We start from the raw sequence: 7,571 nt of genomic DNA, 5'->3' as shown, positions 1-7,571 counted from the left end.
GCTCTTTGCACAGGGATAAAGTCTCAGCGATAACACTCTTATTGCTTCAGTGGTGGACTAGTACTACTTGCATGAGTGGGGATATATTATGTGTCTTGCTGGGGCTCGTAGTGGAACAACGAATCCTTTCCATGACCTGTCAGTTGCCCTTAGTCGGAAGAGAAGATTACTTGCCAAAAGCTTAAATGCCCCTTGAACCTCTGGTCTATTCCTGGTATCACATTATCGAGTTCAAACCATGGGGTAACAAATAACTAAAGTTAGATTCAACTATTAGATCCTAATCGTCACAAACGAACGCAGGAACAAGAAAGAAAGACAAGACACATCCTATCACGCCCTCGCAGAATCACGATTATGGGAATGGCCGGCAACATAACCATAATTGAGATTCTACTACTAACGTGTGCTCCATCAGTCTAGAATAACCTAACCTAGGCTCTGATACCAAACTTTGTCACGACACAATTTAGGACCATGACCAGCGCTAAGGGATAGGATTCCCAAAGCAAGCCTTAACGGGAATTCACAGAAAATCGGGCAGAGTTTCCTCTGTTTTTATGACTATCCAAAATTTCCTTGTCTCAAAATCAATAACAGAAATAACCAATCTCAACCAAACTAACAACAAGCATCCACAATCAACCCATTTTCAACGTGATAATACTAAAACATCTCTGAAATATGGGAAAAACGTCTAATACTAGTCACCAGTCTATAATAATAAAAGAATACTCATGGGACAAATCAAATGACTTTGGAGCAACTCTAAGAGCTCAAAGAAAAGATCATAACATATGAATAGACTCTTCGCCCACGCGAACAAGTGCGGGGCTCACTGGAAACTTTCAACTCGTGTTCTAGATAACGAAATTCTCACCAATGTCACCTGTGGTATCTGGAAAAAAAATAGCGAGGAGTGAGACGCTTGTTCAGTGAGTAATAACACTTAACCACAACCATTTTTAGTGGGAACAAGTCGAAAAACATGCTTATATAATATTCATAAAATATCATGAAATAAATGCTCATTCAGAAACAGTAGCAATAGCCAATCTTGTCTGTTTTCATGTAAGCAGAAATCATTTAACAATTCAGTAATAAACTCTGTAAACACTGTCATATCAACTCTTATATCTGGGAGGTTTCCAAGAAAGGATCATGTAATCTGTATCATGTGGACCCCTTCGTAAAAGGAGTCAAATATAACTGTAGGTCCCTACTCGAGGGAAAACTGTACATGTATGCTAGTTCTACCTTCCCACTAGCGAGGGCTGTAACTGTAATCTGTAAATACAAGGTGCACCAGGTCTAACGAACCCGCCGTTAGCTACGGGATCCTTCAAAGTCTCCTCCTATTAATACTTTTCTTTGTAAACAGTAAATACTCATATGAAAGCATTTTCAAAATAATACAGGGCATTTTAATTCTTATCAAATCATGTAATTTCATTTCGGTAACGGTAATCATATCTCAAGTAACAATAAAACATGTCTAGTAATAATGAGAACATTTTAAATAACCGTAAATATCTCAAGTAACCGTGAAAACATTCAGAATAACTGTAAACATCTCAAGTAACGTCAAAACATATCTAGTAACGGTGAAAACATTTGGAATAACCTGTAAACACCTCAAGTAAACTGCTTGGTACCATATCAAGTAAAGGACTTGTCCCACATGCAATTTCAAAGCATCGGTAACACATCTTAATTTCAAAATCATGTATAAACCATGCAGGTTATGAAAATACAAATTGTCGTAAGATTACTATCACCGTACTCGTGTTGAAATACTAAACTCGTCACCTCGAGCAACTCGTACGACTTCTTCAACTACCTATATTTTTACAAAACAAACCTATATATCAACTCGTGAATTGCCAACATAACTGGTCCAATCTTATCACCTTTTATTAATTTCCATTCCTCTGGAATATGATCATAAATTCCATGTTAATCAATTAGTAGTACTCAAATGGAAAATAAGCCACATCTTATTCTCTGTTTGCTCTTATACTTGGATTGATAACACCATATGTAGAGGGCATAAAGAATTATAATTGATTGAAACCAAGTAGAGCAGAACTATTGTCCTCACATAATCCTTTATAAGCACTACTAACTTACACTAGAGTGCTTCTATAAATTAAGTTCAGAAATTTACCTTTATCTTCTCCTGCTCTCTTCAATTATTTATCTATGCCTTGAATTACCTTCGTGCTCCTTCACTAGAACGAGAGGCAGAAACCCACGTCCCATATTTCTTTCTTTGTTTGCAAACGTGGCTGACCAAACTTCAACTGAAATCTCTTCACATTATGCCCTTATTTTTCCTTAATACGTATCTGATGGGCTAAGGCCCATTGTATCCTCTCTCTTTTTTTTTCTTTTTTTTTTTTTTTTTTTAAACTTATCTTGTTTCATCATTTGCCCTTTTTTTTTCAGTTACTAAAATACCGTTTAGTTATTATGGGGTATTACAGTTTCAGAATTAATAACATATGGAGCATGGAATAATCAACTATTGCAACAAACTTTCCCAGAAGACATTGCATATCATATCAGAACTAAGGTTCAAATTCAGCAGTTAAAAGGATATTGGGATAGACCATGGTGAATGACAACTAGTACAGACAAGTTCACTATCAGCAGTGCATGGAACATCATTAGACATAAAGCAACTATACAGTCCTTTTATGACCGCATGTGGATCAAGGGAGTACATTTTAAAATCTCATGCTTTCTCTCCAGACTTTGAAATCTTAAAGTACCTACAGGTGATCAACTGTGGAGAATGCGTATCTCCATGGTTTCTAGGTGTTGGTGTTGTAGGCAGTTCCATTAAGAAACTATACAACATGTGTTCCTGACTATCTCATTTGCTACAGAGGTATAGAGTGTATTCAAAAATGCTACAAGACTACATATGAATTTGATTCAGGTGCATCAAGTGATTAAGGTATGGTGGGAGGCAGATTGTTGCACAAAGCTTAAACCAATTTATCAAGCAGTGCCTGCATTGATAATTTGAGAACTATGAAAAAGGAGGAATTCACAGAAACATGGGGGAAAAGTAAGCTTCAATAGAGTAATCCATGAGATTAACAACAACATATACTATTTGGCAAACGTGAGGTTTCCATCGTTACAAAATATTCCATATCTCTGGCCTGATTTGATCAAGTTCTTGGAGGAATATAGGCCTACTGTAAGGACTCAGATAGTAATATGGCAGAAACCTCATAAGGGATGGTTTAAATGTAATTATGATGGTACTTCTAGAGGGAACCCTAGACCTAGTTCTATTGGCTTCTGTGTAAGGGATGAGCAAGGTAACCTATCATATCCTAAGGCAAAACTATTATCTATCAAACAATGTGGTAGCTGAGGCTAAAGCTATGCTAGAAGGAATTGATAACTGTGTATGTTAGGGGATTCTAGCTCTAATCGTAGAAACAGACTCACTGTTGATGGAGAAAGTAGTGGAGGGAAGTTGAGATCCTCCATGGTCCATTGTAGCAGAGGTGGATAAGATCAGGAGGAGGATGAGAAATTGCAATGTGACAATTCAACATATTTTCAGGGAGGGCAACACTTGGCAGAATTTTTACGAACAATGCTTTTGATTCTGCAGGTGAAGTCCCTAAATTGCCTTCAGCAGGAAGGAGAATTCTAAACCTTGACAAAGCTCAAACTCCTAATTTAAGGATCAAGAACATTCAAAGAAGAGCTCTAGAGTGAAGAAGGATACTGTCTGTGGAGCATTTTGTTGTATCTTGTCAGATATTCAATATGTGGTATTAGCTTAGGCTCATCCTACTGGAAATCTAACAATATATGGCAAGGCTAAACAGACAGTCATCTTTTCAAGATCAACACATGAAAGAGCAGCTTATGGATTCTACAAGTTATTCTATGCAGCAAAAAAAAAAAAGATTATAAGGCTTGCAGTCAATAATTTAGTTAAGTTACAGAAATTCTGCTCATACGAGTGGTTATCCTTCCTCTAATCCTTGAGAGATATTCAATTTGGTAAAGAGTTATTGTACCTGGTGAGAACTTCGAGGTGCTCCCAGAAGATAGAAATTAGGGTTTCGTTGGGGAATGAAGGAAAACATCTTACAACTTTATTTCTACAATCTCTCTAATTTGCTTACTTCAAGTGGAGATCAGCAAGAATGGTGCTCCACTTTAGCTCGATTCTTGCAAGAAGGTGAAGAGCATCTCTGGTTGTCTCCGTGTGGCAATGGAAACTCAACGTTATTAGCTCAGCTCATTGAAATAGTAGGTTCTTTCTAGATCTGGATGCTTGATTTGGGATTGGGATGGCGTGCAAGGATGATTTGAGCAGAAGTAGATCTTGATTTTGGGTTTCTTTCTTAGCTTAGTTAGGAATCCCGATCCCCATTTTTTACTTCGCTTCTTGTTTTTGTCAGACAACTTGCTTTTGTTTTTGGCTGTTTTGTTTTGATATTAATAAATAATATACTAAGCTTACTTAGTGATATTTAAGTTTTTAAAAAAAAAAAAAAAAAAAAAACTTCATAGGCTTATAAGATGTGAATTGCTCGAGAATCAAATAAGAAAGTCCTCAACCAAATGTGAGACCAACACATTTAGGTGTCATTTGGACATGGATTGAATTATGATTTGAAATCATGTTTGGACATGTAATTTATATATTTTAAGTTGTATTTTCTCTTATAGACATAAAACCCACAAGTTGTGAAAACTATCAAAATATTCTCAATTCTTATACAATCTTACCAAATGAGCAAGTCATAATTCATAACAAAATTAATACGCTACTAAAAGGCCTTTCTAAAAAATACAACATCAATTGATCAAACTTTAGTTCAATAAAAACGAAAATTTTGACATGAATAGTAATGTAACTACTTTTTTTAATATAATCCTCCTACATGGTAGACATAAATAAAGGTTGTTGAAAGTTAATGAGGTTGGTAAATGATTAGTGGGAGTAATTATTAAAAATATTTACCAACTTATGGGTCTTTTTTTATAAAATATAAACTTATGGGTCAAGTTTTATATTTAAATTTTTTAAAACCATGGTTTGAAACCCCAAATCATGCCTTTTTGGATGATTTGGGGTTTGAAACCATGAGATGAAATGTATGTCCAGGCGCTAGTTTCATCTCATGGTTTCAAACCGCATGTCCAAACGCCTACTTAATAGTTAAGTTTTTAGTGCTACAAATACACAACTATCCCCAGTGACGGTAAGATACAATTGTTATGCTTTTCTTATTACAGCTAAAATCCTGGACTGCCCTATTGGTACATTAAAAAAAAAAAAAAAAAAAAAAACCCTCTTGACTCATTTTTTAATACTAGTCTCTTGGCAGGTGCGTTGCACGTGTATGCCAAATTATGTAGTATATGAGTTTGTAATAATATTAATATTATTTATATATATATATATATATATATAGTTACACATAAAAAATATAAAGTACAATTTTTTAAAAATAATGAATGTTTTATTGTTGTATGGTTAAAAGCGAAAATTTATAAATAGAAACAAGGGCATACATTTCACAACTATACATGTCACACATAAAGTTAGTAAAAGCTACTCATGCCTTTCTTATTATTGGGTTTGCGCAAGAAGAAAATAAGTGTCATCTTGCTGCATAACCAAATTCAAATGCAATGAACTTTCTATGTACCATTTACTTCCCTTGTGCATGTTTTTTGGTGGAAGCTCACAATTAATCTTGAGATTACCTAAAAAATAAGGATTCAAAATTGTTAAATTAGAGCAAGCTTGAAAATTCAGTTATAATTATCATACAATATAGAGTTAGTACACTCACAGAGGTTGATCATATCATCTCTGTACTATTTTGTGCAACTGCAGGTGTTATTCCTTTGTCTAACATCGTAAAGTGTGCATGAAACTGTATAAATTGCATGGTAGCAATAAAGGATGATGGAAATTTAAGTGTTTCATATTTCACCATGCAAAGCTCGATCAATCAAGAAAATGAAAGTAGCTTAAGTTGTTAAGAGGAGTATAAACTTAGAGAATGCAACGCCTTCTATACTAAAAAAGCAAGTATATAAAAATCCCAGAGTTATACTAACCTTTTTAATCGTTGGAGTAGCCATGTTCATTTCATAAAAATATATGCAGGTGGAACTGACCTATTAAACTATAGTGTGTTGGACCATCATTCTTTGATGCAATACTGTGTGCCATAAAATCTGGCAAGACATGGTTGCTGCCCTGAATATGAAAAAATTATGTAGTCACGTCGTAAGGCATGTAATTATTGTTAAGCTCTAAACCAAAATGGTACTTCGATCAAACATGTGCATCAAAAACCATATCATAAAGACTTTAAGATATTGCACGAATTATTTCATAGGTAATCAAATTATTTAATTTTGAAAGAATGCAAGTAGTGTGACCAGAGATACACATATTTTATCCATTGAAATAAAATAACTGACAAATCATTTACATTTAGCATATCAAAACTTAAAAGAAACTTTTAAACCAACAAAACCTAAAATTACAGAAACTACAACTAATATTTCCAATGATATTATCACACTTTAAACTTCAGTTGACGATGAAGGTCCTTTTCCTCTTATGTTTTTAAATAATCTTTTAACATTTTCAAAAGCTATTGAGTTTGAATTCTTTTGAGTAAAGTGCAAATTTTATGTTATGTGAAAGTTAAGAACTACTGTGATACTATTCTAGCTAAGTACATGAGAAGTTCACCTCCACTAAAGAATAATACAAAGATTATGTTTCCCTGAACCTTGAATTAACTCGAGGATACAATTGAAATAGAAGAACTTTTACGGAAAGCTTATAATGATATCTAAATTAACTTTATATCACTTCAAATAATTTTAAACATCATCGGAAGTGAGTTGATTATAGTTTCCCGTTCTATAAGATAAATTAAAGATCTATCCTAGTAAAGCTGGTATATAAATAGCAAAAGTGATATGACAGGTTAGATCTAATTTAATGTTGTTATATACTCCACCAGTCCCAATTTATGCAGTACCTTTCGAATTTCTAAATTCAAACAAGTCTTTCTTAATCCAAACTGTGCCACATAAATTGGGTTAGAGGGAGTACCAAATTCACCTTGGTAAAAAGTTATGAAAATTTCTTTAGATACTACTTAGTGAGGAGATCACCATATGTGCAACTCACCTCCATTTTTAGTAATAGGCATATAACTCTTGCATAGAGTCGCCAAATGCAAGTGGATTCTTAGCATCATCACTGCCAATATTTATCTGTCTCCTCAAATAGATTCCCCGCTTCAATCTCCTATAAATTTTATCAACGTATATGTTTAAAAGTTTCAGATATTTAGTATAGTTTGAAAGTTTTGCTAAACGAATTGAGTAATTATATACACATAAAAAAAAGAAGGAAAAAAGAATAATACTCTTCAATTGCAATAGACGTAAAGAGTGCAATTGAGATCCCCTCCTGCACATAATTGTTTTTTTTTTTTGCACATGCACTTGTTAAATGTAATGGATTGTATTTTGTCTCTCTACAATTTCTT

The 7,571-nt window shown here is 34.0% G+C and overlaps 1 long non-coding RNA gene across 3 annotated transcripts; it reads right to left on the bottom strand.

Annotated features, from left to right (window-relative positions):
* Window positions 1–599: 599 nt before the first annotated feature.
* On the bottom strand, window positions 600–4,429 carry LOC132054920 (uncharacterized). Of its 3 annotated transcripts, XR_009414419.1 has the most exons (4): window positions 4,053–4,429; window positions 2,168–3,017; window positions 1,779–1,840; window positions 600–898 (listed from the first exon to the last, which is right to left on the bottom strand). It is a non-coding gene; the product is annotated as an uncharacterized LOC132054920 (long non-coding RNA). The 3 variants fall into 3 exon arrangements; XR_009414415.1 differs by lacking the exon at window positions 2,168–3,017; XR_009414411.1 differs by lacking the exons at window positions 1,779–1,840; window positions 2,168–3,017.
* Window positions 4,430–7,571: the final 3,142 nt, after the last annotated feature.

Source organism: Lycium ferocissimum, chromosome 1 (genome assembly GCF_029784015.1).
Source record: "Lycium ferocissimum isolate CSIRO_LF1 chromosome 1, AGI_CSIRO_Lferr_CH_V1, whole genome shotgun sequence".
NCBI classification, from domain to species: Eukaryota; Viridiplantae; Streptophyta; class Magnoliopsida; order Solanales; family Solanaceae; genus Lycium; species Lycium ferocissimum.
This window is presented reverse-complemented; position numbering and strand designations above follow the sequence as displayed.